This window comes from Astatotilapia calliptera, chromosome 22, assembly GCF_900246225.1.
Source record: "Astatotilapia calliptera chromosome 22, fAstCal1.2, whole genome shotgun sequence".
Lineage (NCBI taxonomy): Eukaryota > Metazoa > Chordata > Actinopteri > Cichliformes > Cichlidae > Astatotilapia > Astatotilapia calliptera.
Genome location: NC_039322.1, coordinates 12,892,219 through 12,907,693, shown reverse-complemented (window position 1 = coordinate 12,907,693; position 15,475 = coordinate 12,892,219). Strand labels below are relative to the sequence as shown.

General features: G+C 40.0%; 1 long non-coding RNA gene across 1 annotated transcript in view; it reads left to right on the top strand.

Annotated features, from left to right (window-relative positions):
• Positions 1–691: 691 nt before the first annotated feature.
• LOC113015378 (uncharacterized) overlaps positions 692–15,475 on the top strand; it is a 27,391-nt gene continuing 12,607 nt past the window's right edge. Inside the window, exons 1-3 of the long non-coding RNA XR_003271094.1 lie at positions 692–744; positions 7,417–7,470; positions 7,622–7,710. This is a non-coding gene — a long non-coding RNA (uncharacterized LOC113015378). The remainder of the gene's footprint in view (positions 745–7,416; positions 7,471–7,621; positions 7,711–15,475) is intronic.

Genomic DNA, 15,475 nt, shown 5'->3' with positions numbered 1-15,475 from the left:
CTTCATATTTGCAGCTTACTGAATTGTGACCTGTTTCTCCTATACCATCACCAGAGAAAGAAAAAGAAAAAATATCAGTCAGTAAATCAAAAACTGGAGACAAGTTTTAAACAGGTGAGACTGAAATTTAATTAGTGACACTAATTTATGATACTACACAAATTCATTCATAAGCTAGACGAGTTTTCTTTAGACGAGATGATCATTTCAAAGAAATACAGATCAGTGAAGTTAAAAATGAGGGAAAGGCTGTTCTTAATACTCTTGATAAATTAGGTAAAGTCTAAGAAAAAATAACCAAGAAAAAGAAGAGCTCTTATTTTGAAATTTCCTCAGGGTTTAATGCGTATTTAGTGCACCCAGGAGTCATCTACTATAAATTTACTACATGAATGTTACTTTGTGGTATTTTAATTCAACACAGCTTTCTTCTGCCGTGTGAGCACTGCCGTGTACATAAACAGAATCAGTGTGACTCTCATTTTTATTTCACGCAGTTTAGTGAAGTTTTACTTGCAGCAGAGTAAAATAATCACAAAACATTGACAGCATTAACTGATATGAGGTGAATCCGGTTAGTTTAAACGTAGGTGGCTGCTAAAATCAGGGGGGGAGGGGGGTGATTGTATAGACGTTCCTATTGGTAATCGAGTGATCAATCTAAATGCTCATTGGCTACCAAAATGTGTGTCGTGGTTTCGGGTGGGAAAGTAAGGAAAATTGAGGAACAATAACAGCGAGAAAGTAAGTTTTAATGCATTTTTAATTTATTTTTTTAATTTTTTGTTTTATAGCGGATTAAAGTGTCAGTGAATCAAATGTGCAGTGATAATTGAGAAAGAGAAACTGAGTGTTTTCGGACGCTAGCATGTGCAGCGTTTCAAAGTAAAAGGTGAAAAGCGTCGAGAGAGCCATTTAAACGGGCAAACAGACATAATTGTAATTAATAAATTATTATTTACCGTAAGTATTATTGCAGATACACCAAGTTTCTATTTCTCGATTTGTAATTAATAATAATAAAGAATTTTAACCAAGCGGTATTTTTCAAAGCGATCAATCATAGCTCACATGCTGCACGTTACAGTTTTTTTCTACCACCAGGTGGCAGCATTGTTCCACGATTTGTTGCACGTGAGAGACTAAATGGCAAACTGTCAGGAGACGACGATGGAGTGTTTAATGTCACAGCTGAGCACTTACAACAACAACAAAAAACGTGTCGCTGACTGCCATACTAATAACCAGAAAGGCTCAAATAAACACAGCTGCTATGAGACTCAGGCACTGCAGTCTCAGTATTTGTTAAATCTTCTTCTACCTTGAATTTTCCACCACTTTCTTTCAAGTAAGTTTCTTGAAATAAAAGGAATAAAATCGTTTGCAGCTATAGAGAATAATCCATTTGGGAATTTCTAATCTGCAACCTACCGAGGTCATACCTCAGACTGCTGTGGATTATAATGCGTTCAGTTTAAAAATCTGTTTTATCTCCTTATTCTTGTATTTCCTTTAATTTACTGATAGAAGGAAGCTGAAACTTCCAATCAATCTTCAGTGTAAGCCTGAACTCTGATTTATGCTAAAAACCTTTACTAATAAAAATTAATCAGTTCATTTAGGATGTTTAGCAGGAAAGTATAAAAGTATAGAATTGTCTTGGTGTGCCGTTCAACACAACGATACTCACCTGCTTTATTAATGTCAACACCTTTGTGTGTTTCAGTATATTTGTTACATCTTGGGATTATTTAAAAGCAAACATGTCTAAGCACAGACTTGGATATGTCTGCTCCACCTCTTCCAAGTGTTGAATTTTCTTTCTGTAACACGTGAAACACACATGTTGTATTTAACTTTCTTGCAGTTGTGTTTTTTAGATTTGCACCACTCTCTTGCACGTTGTCAGTCTTACTTTTTCCTCATCTTCAACTTTATATTTGTTTTTTATTTTCTTTGTCTTTTTTATCACTGCTGTGTATATATAAAAACTGCACGTCTCACATTATAAGCCCCTCACTATGCACTTGTGGCACTTATTTATTTTAAACTGTACTAGTTTTAATGTTTATTCCGCTGCTGTAACGCAATAATTTCCCCTGTGGGATCAATAAACTATCTATCTATCTATTTATATTGGATAGCTTGCCCTCAAGGAATCAGTAAAATCCCAGCGTAACCATTTATAATAAATCATAATTTATTTGGAGTTTAGATTTGCAGTTAAAGTACAATAATTAAAAGTAGAAAGTAGAAAGTTAGATAATAATAAAGTAAGATAAAAGTAGAGGTTTCAGCCACAACTGACGTAACTTTGAAAGAGTAGTTTTGTGTGAAGAAAAACAGGAATTGCTTTTCTTTCCCAGTACTTCCATTGATTTACTTCTGCTTGAAACAGTTCCTCATTAGTGCTGCTCACTGATCACACGTACAGGTCTGTAGTTGCCCCAGGCAGCTTCCCTGCTGTGCACTATATGTGTGTGCAGTTCAGGTCTGTACTATCTGAAGTGATCGAGGGGTGAAGCTGAATTCACAGAGCAGAGCTGATGAGAGTGGTGTCCCTGCCAGAGCAGGACCACAGTTCTCAGGCCCTGAATAGCCTCACACAGCTCGGCCTGAAAGCGGGAGGTCGGTATCCGTCCCCTTTGTCGTGGAGCCGATAACACCGTTCCGGACGGGAGCGCATTGTGGCCTGTGACCCCCGAGGTCATGGGGTGAGGGGAGAGTGAACAGAGGCCAGGCTTTAAGGACTGCTTATGGAGTTCCTCTTTCTTCCACGGGACGCGTGGCTCGCTAATTGAGGAACCACCTCCTCAAACCTCAAGTGTGAGGCGCTTGACGCCCAAAAGTGACTGCTGCAGAGAAGTGCAGGGAGAGGAGTGAAACAAAGGGACAAAAATTGAGTGAAGAGTACTTTTTGTGGCAGTTTTGCTCAGCTCCGTTACTATTTTTTACAATTATTGGTTATTTTTGGCATTTATAGGTAATATTTTAACCTTTAAAATATATACATGTAAGTTGAGTCTTGAAAACTCAGTATGAACTAAATATATGTGTTTCCTAAATGATTATAAAGCTCAGAAATTTGGGAAATCTCCACATTTTTAAAAGCTAAAAATAGAAAACGTTTGTACTGAAATTAACCCCCAAAATTAATGGTTTCTTTCCATCAGCCAATCAGCTACTAGTCAGAGTGAAACTATTTCCACAGGCAAATAAAATGTAATAATAAAAAAAAAACATTTACGTTAAAAATGAGACCATAAATATCAAAATAAAGAATTATTGCTCTTCAAATTTTCTCAATGAAAAGCTTTCTCCACATCACGTGTGGCAGATTTTACACGATTCGATGTGCGATGGCGGCTGAGAGTTTCAGGAGAAACGGAGGATGATTTACCCCCGAAGATATCGCTAATGATCGGGCAATCCTTTCAAGACTTAACACGATTGCGTTCGTCTGCACAAGTAAGAGAAAGAAAGAGGGGGGGGGGGGGGGCGAAGTTGAAAAGGCGTGCCAAGTTGGCTGGGAACCTCGGCACTGAGCTGTACCCACAGCCCTTCCTTCACCCCACCATCACAGCTCGCTGGGATACAAACAGCCTTTGTTGCTGCTCGTGCTTCTGAATTCCAATTTGGAAAAATGCAGAAGCTTTCTGTTTGTTTGTTTATTTGTTTGTTTTGGGTGTCTGATTTCTGGACTTAATACTACAATATTCAGGGATGTAACTGACATGTAATTGCGTGTGTGTGTCTACAAATTGCATTTTCTTAATTTTGCATTTAAAAAAAGAAAATCATATTTACATTTTCAAAGGTGCTTAAGAGACAGTAATGAACATAGACCTCAGTAAACAGACTGAAGAATTTCAGGCTTATTTTACAGTAATCGGTGAGCTGATCAGAACTGCGGAGAAGGAGGGAATGACCTTTTTTTGAACGTTCGTGTGTATTTTGCAGCAGAATCATTGGAATGGATGAGATTTAATTTAACGTGATCCACAGGTCTGAATCCTCACCAGTTTTGCAGCCTGTTACTGACAAAGACTTTACTCTCAGCATGATGTACCACATTAAGCCTTATGATGGCGTTAGGATAATAGCATTTCCAGTAATGAAAACTGAGATGGTAAATTGCACTTTTTTAAAAAGAGATCTTAATCCATTCATTGTCTGTAATGTAAATGGATGATATCACAAAAAAATCTAGAAAGTAAAATTATTTGGGTGTTTTTAACGTAGGTTATTATGCATTGGTTTTACTGCTTCAAACTAGAGCTTAAAGCAGTTTGAGACCACGGCTCTTGACTAAAATGTCACTGGTTAAGCACTTTTCATGCTCTAAATGTGCAATGCTGCAAACCATACGACTGCCAGTGATGGCCATTAAAGGCTAAGCTCTTGTTCAGTTATTTCTCATAAAACATAAAATAAGGAAGCATCTGTGCTGCTTTTTCTTTTGTTTGTAACACTATACACTGTTTCATGAATACATATCTAACACAAGCATTTCTCTCTCTCGCTCTCTTTTTTTAAAATTTTCAGTCCTTACTGTTTCTCGCTGTCACAGCCAAACACACAATTAGGCCTGCCTCCAGTATTGATTACTAAAGATTAGAATTATATGTCAGCTAGTATTCTTTTTAAAATTAATCATTCGTTGCAAACAGCCAGTGACAAATATCAGAAGGAGTCGTTAGCTTCTGTGGAGTGTAAGGCGAGTGCAGGCTGAGGCTGCAGCAGCTGGATGCAGCTGTATCGGTTTCTCAGCACGATGAAAAGTACGGGCCGCCTGCAGACTGCAGCTTTCAGATCAGCTCCACTGATATAATGGCTTCTTAAATCCGAGCCAATTAGACCCCACGGGGATCAGGGAGTGGCTGTTTTCACACTGCACCAATTTGCGCTGGGGGTGGGAGAGCTGATTGACAGGCAGCCGTGTGAACACGGAGACAAATAGGTTATAATTTGAACCTGTGGAGGTGCAACAAGGAGGAGGCGGCAGCCTGCGTGGGAAACACTTCACGTGGGAGTATAATTTACTGGGGTCTAAACTTTGACCACGTTCAGGGGTTTTTTGGTTAAATGAAATATTTGCACCGGTGAGGTACTTCCTGAAAAACGACTTTATTTCATCAGTTTATCTTCCATGTTGGAAGAGTTGTTTGCATGTTGATGTTCATTATTATCTGAAACCCTCCTTCCCCGTTTCTTTGGAGTTGCAACCCCCATAAACCAAACTCCCCATCTTTGTTTGAACATGTTTATGAGCTGCTAAGAGCTCTTTTATAAATTTAAATACATAGATTTTAAACAGGTATCTCCACAATAGCAGCAAAATGATTTTGATCTTTATTTCTTCAGTCATTTAAAATGAATTCTGCTCCCTCTCAGGTTTATCTTGGCTACAGGATGAGAAGAAATCTTGAAATGCTGAAGCTATAATAAAAAAAATAAGATAAAGCAGAATTTCTAATTATTTCTAGTGCAGTAAAAATAATTAAAATCATTAAAAAAAACTTCAAATTGGCTGTTTTTAGTCATTTAGAAAGGGAAAAAAAATCACATTTTTAAATTTCAAGATCAACATGATCGCCATCTGTGTTGAAAATCAGAAAATTATTAGAAGAAAAGTTCAGACACATTGGAAGTCATATTTTTTTTTTTTGGTCCTATTTTCTGAGTGTTCGGACCTCACGGTGCTGCTCAGTAGCTGCAGTTGCTGCAGAGCTCCAGCAGGAGGCACCAGGAGCTGAAGTTGTACCTCCTGGATGACTGCATGAGAGTCATTCTTTTTGAATATTCATCCTCTGTTTGTGTGAAAATGTCCTGGGGGTGATTGTCAGTGCTCACATCAGCATCATACACGTCTGTTCTCACAGCTATTCCTCTACAATAGCCTTCATAACACTTTTGTGAGCGTCAAACCCCATTTTTAGTGAGATAGTGTAACATTGTTCTATTTTGTGTAATATTTAGTGTATTTTGAGGGTGTTGGGTGGGAGGGTTATTTACTTTTTTATGTAGATGACAGTAAAGACTTGGTGGGGGAAAGAGAAACAGCAACAAAAGGTCCTTGCAGTCTCAAGCCAGCGATACCGTGATTACACCATCAGCTCTCATGTTGTTGCTGCATGACCAAAGTGAGTCTTTAAACGCATTAGCTGGTTAAAACTCAACCCACACACCCCTGATTTTTTCTTTTTTTTATGACACTCTTGGGTTTCGGTCAACAGTGGCATTTTGAGGTCTTAAGACCTCCTCAGTGCTGGTTGTGTACAGTTAGGTCCTTAATTTGCTTGACCAAGACACATTTTGCTGCAGTTTTTGCTGCCGTAGGCACACCGTCACTGAGGATTTTAAATTAAACACAAAAAAAAAATCTGTATGTTGTTGAAAGGTTAGACTTTCAGCTTTAATTCAAGGAAGGCTACAAATATGTTGCTTTAACCGTTTCTATACATAAACCACTATTTTCAGAGGCATAATTTTATACTTTTAGATTTAAGGGTTGTTTTTATTGCTTGGATGAAAATCATTTACAGTCGGTGACTACCTGATGTCTAGAACCCATAATCATCACCAAATACCATTTTTTCTCCCTTGAAATTCTCAGCTGGCCCACCTTCCCTGGCTGCTTGTTTGTGGGTCCTTCCTTCTTCAGTTTTGTATTTAATAACTGGAAAGCTGGGTGCTCTGTTAGGTTGAGATCAGCTGACCGGCTTTGCTATCGAAGAACATCACAATTTCTTTGCCTTGAGAACCTCTTAGACTCATTTTGCATTATCTATTGGGTCATTATCCTTTTGCACTGTGAAGCAGCACTTGGCTGAATCTGAGCAGCGATTATAGCCCTGTACACTTCACAGTTCATTCTGCTGCTTCTAACAGCAGTCACATCACCAACAAACACCAGTGAGCCGGTTCCACTGGCAGCCATACGTGCCCATATGACAAGACTGCCTCCACTGTGGTGCAGTATGTTTGTAAGCCTGTCTATCTAAGCCCAGGAAACACTCACAGGAAAAAAAGAAGATTTAGGATTTATCCTCTTACTTAAACAAAGGTTTTTGTTGTTGGGGGTTGAGATGTGTCCTAACTAGTTCACTTAATGTTGGGTGGATTCAAATATACCAGTGTTTGAAAAGATTTTAGAGTGTTTTATTTTGTAAAGTAACAAGTAGTGTCAGATGGCGTGGTATTAAAGTGCAAAATGCCTATCTGAAAACACTGAATTGAACATGAATCACTCAGTTAAAGGTTTTACACCATAATTAATATATTCCTCTTTCCACCACTGTGCATAACATGCTAATAACTGACTGGCTATGACTCTCTAAATGCAGCTGGATCATCACAATTGTCTCTACCACCCTACCCTGTTTCTCTGTATTTTCTTGTGTTGATTTTAAACAGTTAGCACCCCGGTCTCATTTCTACTCGCCAGTTAAGCAGATGCATCCATCAAACGTGAGTTTACGACACATTTCACTAAACAGTGTCCTAAAAACATTATAATCACCACTGTGTTTTTCTTGTGCCGTGCTGGAACATTAACATGTGAAAGCATCGTGTTCCTGTGAACTTATTTGACCTCTGACCTCCCCTCTATGTTTCACAGACAACAAATAGCTGCAGCTGGGATGGAGGGTTCCCAGTTGGTTCTCACCCACGGGCTGACTTAGAGATGTCTGCTCCAAGCAACACTGAGTGAGTAAGAATAAGTGATTATTATAAGTGGTTGTTTCGACCGTTAACGACTTCTTGGGACACATTCTATGTAGTCCCTGATTCACTTAATGTAGTTTAAACATGTTGGAGGCCGGGTCAGTCTAAAGAGACACGGTGGAGGCTAAAATTCAAACAGTTAAACTAGGGTTAATATCAAAACCTGCTCAGATATGTAGTATTTAATGTCCTGAAGAGGGTGCTGTGTTGAAATGAGAGGACAAATACACAGTAGACACTTCATGAGGGACATCGTTCAACTGCCCGTTAACTCCATTATCCAGTCAGCCAATCACATGGCAGCAGGGTAATACATTTAGTCATATTTATATATAATCAAGACAGCATGCTGAAGTCCAAACTGGGCATCAGAATGAGGAAAAAAGGTGATTTTAACTGATTTTGGACATGGTTGTTGGTGCTGGATTTTCCCATTTTCCCACACCACCAACAGAAAATAAAAAAATAATAAAGAGAGAGAAAATCCAGTGAGCGCCGATTCTGTGGGTGAAAATACCTTGTTGATACCAGTGGCCAGAGGAGAATGATCAGACTGCTTGGAAATGATAGAAATGCATCACTCAGAAAAATAACCACTCGTTACAGCCAAGGTATGCAGAAGAGCATCTCTGAACACAAAACATGTCAAACCAGGAAGCAGATGGGTTACAGCAGCAGAAGTTTTCTGAAAATCTTGTGAATGCGATAACTGCTTTCCTTACCTTTCCTAAAGGTCATAAACAATAACACAGGCGATAGAGGCGTGCACCTTTCAATGTTGTGAGGCAAACTTTCCAGATATCTTGTTCAAAGGAGTTTTTCAACTTCACATTTGCACCCTGGTTTTTAAAAATGCTTCATGTTTGTGTGGATAAAAGGCCAAAACAGATAGAAAAAGCTAAGTTTACCAAAACATGGGTGCCTTAGAGACACTTAAAAACACATTCACCATGTTAAATATGCATAGCATTTGACTATTGTACTCTAATAAACTAATCAAACTCCTATACAGCTGTCATGAATGATATGTTTAAGGATGCAAATATATTTATTTCTTCTGCAAACTGGGTTCTTTACCATGTGAAGTCTGGAGATTGACTCGCTGTTGGAGCCAGCCTCAAGTATCCACTTTCCCATGTGCTTCATTTCTCCGTCAAGGTTTTCAGTCAAACAGTTTTACGTCAGCACACAAGATAATACTTGTGAGCACATTGAGGAATTTTTAATGGATAAACAGAGTTGGAGAGCTGATGTAGTGATTAACACATTTGGTTGACAAGTGAAAGTTGCTGGGTTGATTCGAGTCAGACACACTGATTTCTGTTGGGTTTGTGTCAGGAAGAGTATCCGGCATAAATTCTGTCTGATCAAACAGAGCTACTTGCTGTGGTGGCCACAGGGAGCAGCCAGCAGTAGGTTTTTTGGGGTTTTTTACCCCTCAGCCATTAAAGATTGATGGAGTATTTTCGTTATTGTGCTGGGCAGGCTTGACAGACAGGCAGACTTGAGAACAAAGCGATGTAGAAGTAGAGGTGTTTCTCCTAAAGATCTCAGATGAGCTATGATCTACATATGGGGGAAAAGGGTTTATTTTACAGCATAAACATTAAAGTCGCCATTGTTTAAGAAAGGATTAAACACAATAAAGTGTAAAGTCCAGGAAAGCCAAAAATAGTCCCCTTATGAGGGTGCAGTGTGGCAGGAGGTTAAATTTCAACCTCAGCCATGTTTACATCAGGCTAGATGAATGAACTACATTTCATAATATTGTAGTTTGACCACAGCAGAACACATTAACAACGCCAGCTGGTTAGTCCTGCATCTGAGCACCACGGCTCTCTTTCACCTCATGACGTTTTCCAGTTAAGAGTTTTTAGCTCAACCTTGCAACATACACTCCAACTTCAGTTTTAAACAAAGCTACAACCTGAAACTACAAACACTTCATGTAAGCAGTGAGGCTCCTCGTCACCCTCAAACAGACCTCGAAGTGCAAACTTCTTGGTGACTCCTTGTCGCTGATTTCTCATAGTTTGACCTTGTGGTATATAAATAACTTTTAGAGAAAAATGATTCAGTGATGCTGATAATTTAATCTCTGAGAATAAAAAATAAAGAGCAGGGGGAGGCCTGACAGAAAAATGTAATATGATGTAGTATTTACCTTCTTTGCTGCTCTGTTAATCAGTCATGCATCTTAATAATCTCGACCCCCGCGAGGGTTGAATCTGCTGGCCGACAACGGCGCGATTCAACCAACCGAGCTCTGTATTCATGAGCACGTATTTTTAGCATGTGTTATTGCTTCATACCACAAAAGTAGTTTAATGTTTTTATCTTTAAAATTCCCATTCTGATGCTTTTTGTGTGCTCTTAAACTGCTGCATGTGTTTCTATGTGTGTGTGTGTGCCGTACACGTCTGGTTTAAAGCAGATTTACACAATCAGACTCCGTTACACCAAACAAAAAAAGCCACCACAGCGCGCCTTAAACATGTTATTCAATAACTCACACGGATGCACCAGACAGACACATTCCTGCACGCAGTCGGACGCAGACCCACACAGGCGAGACTCAGACATGCAAACGACACGGCGCACACTTTCTCACAGCGCCATCCAGACACACACACTCCCACAGTGTGACGCAGACAATTTGAAGGGCCTCATCTCGCCAGCCTTTCTTTCCCTGTCTGCTCTGTCTGACCCAGCCTTTTTATATGTCTAATTAAGTAGTCAGACCCTCCAGCGTGCCATGACATACTCATGGCTGATTTCTAGCCATGTTTTGTGCCGGTGTCTTCGCCTGGATGGATCGGTTTTTGTTTTGTTTTTTCATTGCAATCTATGAGATATTGTTTCCCCATCGAGCTCGCCGCCCCCCTGTCAATGGTCTGAAGGATAATTCACAAAGTGTTCACCAGTGTTCACTAGACATGGGTTTGTTTTTTTTAATGGAAACCTAGCAAGTGAAGGACTTCTGGGTGGAAAATAAAATTCAGACAGCTTTCATTTGTGGGGAAAGACTGAGCCGAGCATTCCCATGCATGATCTCTAGCAAAACGTGGCAACAGAAACTAAAGTCAGGACATTCTTTTTAACATGTGCGTTTATTGTTTCTGCACCAGCCTGAACATATTTGCATACATTTAGAAATTAACCGTTAGATTCTGGTGAGCCTGAGCACGCACGTGTTTTAAGTCGACTGCCACCGTCCGCTGAGGACCGACGACACGCTTCATCCTCCTGCCCACCGTCCGGGGAAGACTTCCCCTTTGACCCCTCCTAACTGAGTCCCAACCTCTGAGCTTTCATCACAAAGGGGGGCAAGAGGTTAAACTCCAGGAGACCAGCAGGTCAACAACCTCTTTATCCAGCACTGACCCCCCTGACCCCCACCCCAGCCATGGACAGGATGTGTCAACCTGATATCTGTCTATTATTTCATCAAAACGCACTCCCATCAAGATGTCATACATTTCAATTTACTTGATTTTTGTTTCATTACCATATATGGTACCATGGTTGCATCCATTTACCAAGATATTTTTCTACAGAGAGCCTATGAAGAGGGGGTTTCAACCATTGCAAACATGCTACCATTTGAGATAGATGATACAGCGTGTTGGTAGAATGCTGATTGGTTGACTAATGAGCCAGAATAGGGATGGGATCGACAGTGAAGTTCATCGGAAATAGGAAAAATGTGAAAAAAGATCAGAGATTGAAAAAAATGCAGTATTAAAAGCACAGACTGGCTGTAGTGGACATTGTTCATCATTTTTAACACTTGGTTTCACGTCAGCTCTTTGTGTTATAACTTTGCTGGTTGGACCAAGAGCAGCACAAGCATGAGTGGCCCACAGAGAGGTTTCGCCTCATATTTTTGACTCTCTGCAGGTACACGAGCACTCAAAGCTGCCAAGGGGCCGCTCATGTGCTGCCTCGGCTGAACCATAATTTCCCCGTTAGTCTTTAAAGAGAAGTTTGAACTTTTTGACCAAGCACAGGCAACTGCTGTTTATTTTGAACCTTTTTCATTATTAGTTTCACAGGAAACGCCTATAACTTTTAACTTTAACAGCTCAATGATTTAAAAAAGGTTCTTTAAGCCTTTATAAAAATGTAGATTTTTAATGTTTGAGCAGTTAATAGGAGTGGATCACTGCTTGTAATGCTGCTACACTAACTTGACTGTTTCATCCCCTGCTCACTGTCCATTTCAGCAAGAATTAATAATACTAAATCAAGCGTGTGAGTCAGCATAAAAACCAACCAGCAGGATTTCACAGGTGTCTTTATGGGAAATCCCAAAAGACCTGCAAGGAAGCAGAACAACAATCACAGGGATCAAAGGTCAAACAACTTGTGGATTTAAAAGGCCATCAACAAGGGTCATGCAGTGCAGCCTCCTCCCGTCACACTCTCCCATGACTCACAAACACGCACACACATGCATGAATGCAAACACTTAAACGTGTGTAGAAAGGTGATGAAGTAAGGAGGAAGTGACCATTGTCCTTGTGCCCTGAGGTCAGACCTCTTGATGTCACACTTAATTTCTGACCTCAAGCAGGGTGAGGACGTTGATATATTCAGAGTTTGTTTTGCATAATCTTTATAAACAGCTTCCATTTATATCTGCGTATTTCTGCAGGTGAATACCTAGTGGTGTGGAGAAATCTGTCCATCATGGTGATTTAAACCTTTACCTAACATATATTTAACATGTTAATATAACTAAAGGTACTTACAAATTCCACATGAAAAAAAATAAAGGAAGGACAGTCAGTCCCATTCATTGGTAGATCTGTTGGCTGACATTTAGCATAAAATCAGCTCAAAAATGGTATACCCCCCACCAGTAACTAGTAGAACCAGTATATTAAAAAATCAATTTCTTTTAATATCCCATGACAACGCTTTTATATGGTGTTCTTCCAAATCATTCGATTTATTATGTTAAAGATGTTGCCTCTCTGAAGTGAAGAACTTTGTCTAAACCTGGTGATTCAGTTGGTAGTTAGAATAAGCACAGAAGAGTGCAAACAGTGTATTGTACCCCATCAGTCTTTTATATCTGAGGGGTATTGTTGGGATATTCACGAGGGGCGGGTGTGTAGCTTGGACATCCAAGTTTGTAAATGCGATCATTTCAGAACTAGAGCATGTAGCATTTTGAAATTGATACCATAGGTGGATCTATTAAAGATCTCGGAGTTCAAATATTAGTGAACTCAACCTCAAGGCCAACGTCAGAGGTCAGGTTTTCTGAAAATCTTATAAATGTGATAACCTGAGAATGAGGTAACGTGGAATTTTGAAATTGATACCACAGGTGGATCTACTAGGAGGCCGAGGGGTGGAACTGGCCTGTATTTTTGCCTGTATTTTATATAATCCTGGAGGATTTTAGTCTGAGAAACTTTATTTTCATTTCACAATCCAAGAAAAAAACAAGTAATCTGTAGGATATGTGCGTTGCTGTTGTGTGGTTTGTGCGTTGATCAGTGAGTGATCGGGAATCTTAGAAATCTGTGAGAAGGTTTTTACAGTGTTTTGTCATCAGCTGCTTGCCATCTAATCCACTCTTTAAAGGTTATTACTCCCAGCTGCACAGTGATTTAAACAAATAGAAATATTTGATGCCAGCTTGATGCTGAGATTCAGAGTATTTCGATGTACTTGTGAACCAAACACTTGTGTAAATGTTTAATCTTCGCATGTTTATATTTTCTTCTTTGCTTTGGTATTGGCTTCAACTAGTGATGTCCTTCTTTGACACGTACTCGTCAGTGGTAAATGGAGTTCTGGTGAAGGAGAAGGTTCCTCTCTGTTTAGTTTCATTTGAACACCAGGCGCACTCAGATGGGATGAAGTCACAGTTTGAGTCAATCAGGATTCTTCATTAAAGTCTTCTTCTACGCTTCGTCTTCATCACCTCAGCACGCAGATGGGGATTTGCTGTTGAACTTGAACCCAGTTCCCTCGCGCTGCCTGATTTCACGGTGGCAGCCTCGAGCCCCCCCGACACCTCCCCTTGTCTCCCCCTCCTCAGCACCATGCCTTCCTTTGTGAAGCTGTCTTCCTTGACTTTCCACATCCCCCGTCTGGCCCTCTGCAGCCTCTTCTCAGCGCCCCCTCCCCTCCCGCGCAGCCATTCTTCACTTGTGGGTCTGGGGGCTCTAGGAGACGGCCTATGGGGACTCGCAATACAGAATGCTAATCAGGCCCTCGGCGGCACTTCCCACGATTTTCCTCCCAGACATGGTCTTTTGTTTTGTTATTGATTCCATCGTAATCAGACGGTTCCCGTAACTTTCCTGCTGTCTGGAGGCCGAGCTGCAGCGCTGACTGCAGCAGAGGGCCTACCTGTCATATGGCACATTCATTCAGGATTTATCTTTTTCTTTAAAGTGAGTGTGCGCACTATTAATTCTCACGTTTACCACAGCAATTGTGGCGCCTAGGCTTACAGTAGCGGTGGCATGTTCAAATACATTTAAGTTGGCACTTTTAGCAGCTAAATTCCCCGAAAAGACATCGAATTTAGACAAATGCACGAACTGAGAAATGTTAATAATATTTTAATCGTGTTGAAAGTGACCTACATCAGACTAGAAACGGCCTTGATCTTGATCGCTCTGTAATTAGGCTCCTGTAAAAGACAGCACACTCTGTAATTGGGCTTACAGCTGAATTCAAGTACTGTAATTTTCACACGAGGAGGCTGGACTGATGCTTTACGATCAGTGGTTTCGCCGTGTAGTTTGCTGCAACATTGCTCACATTTAATGTGCGGGTACACTGAGTTGGGTGACCATCCATCTCCTACAACGCAAAGTTATGTTAATTTTCGTGTTTGCAGAACAAGCGAAACTAGATCGTTTCCAGAAATGACAAATGATGCAAATGGTCTTAAAAACACTTTTCATTTCTTTCTGACATTATAAATTATTCTGTGTGGCTGATGTCCCCTGCATTTGTTATTTTTCCATGTATGGTAGACTTTTTTGTCTCTTTAAGACCAAGTTATCCAGTATATTTGAGTTATAATTGAGCTGACATTTGGCTCTCGTGATGACTGCTCAGCTTTTAGAGCCTATTAATTAAGGTATTGGATTGTAGCTTGCTAAAGGCAGGTGAGAGGTCAGTCAGTGAAGCACATGTGCTGGAATCATTTGTAAGACAGTCTAGTACTTCTGCTGATTGTGATTTTCACTTACACGTACAGTATGTGGGGTTGCATGTGAAATTTAATCAATAGCATTATGAAGTAACCACTTTGGACTTTTAGTTTTATTTAGAACAAATCACACGTATTGTTATTAAACCTAAAATGTCAAAATGCACCATGTAGACACATTAGTTCATCAGCATCTGTTACCAAAAGTCATTTCTCAAATTCGGAAGTAATATAACAGGTGTTTTAGATACAGCTTTGTTTTTAATGCTTCCTGATGGTTTGTTAAAGTCTGGTCATCATTAATGTTTCAGAGCTCTAATGTGCAGCGAGGCACAGAGAGAGCGCTCAGCATTAAAATAAACATATTAACTGCAGCAATAATCTCTTATTTACAACAGCATTGCCTTATATTTTTTATGATCTTTATTTTTAGTCACCATTTTATCATCATCTGATATTGTTTCTGATTAGAGTAGGTGGCGCGCTCACAGGGATCATTTTGTGTGGAAGAAGAGTCAGGTAGCCTGTGAAACGCCCTCTTTGTTTTTTAGCCTGAAGCAG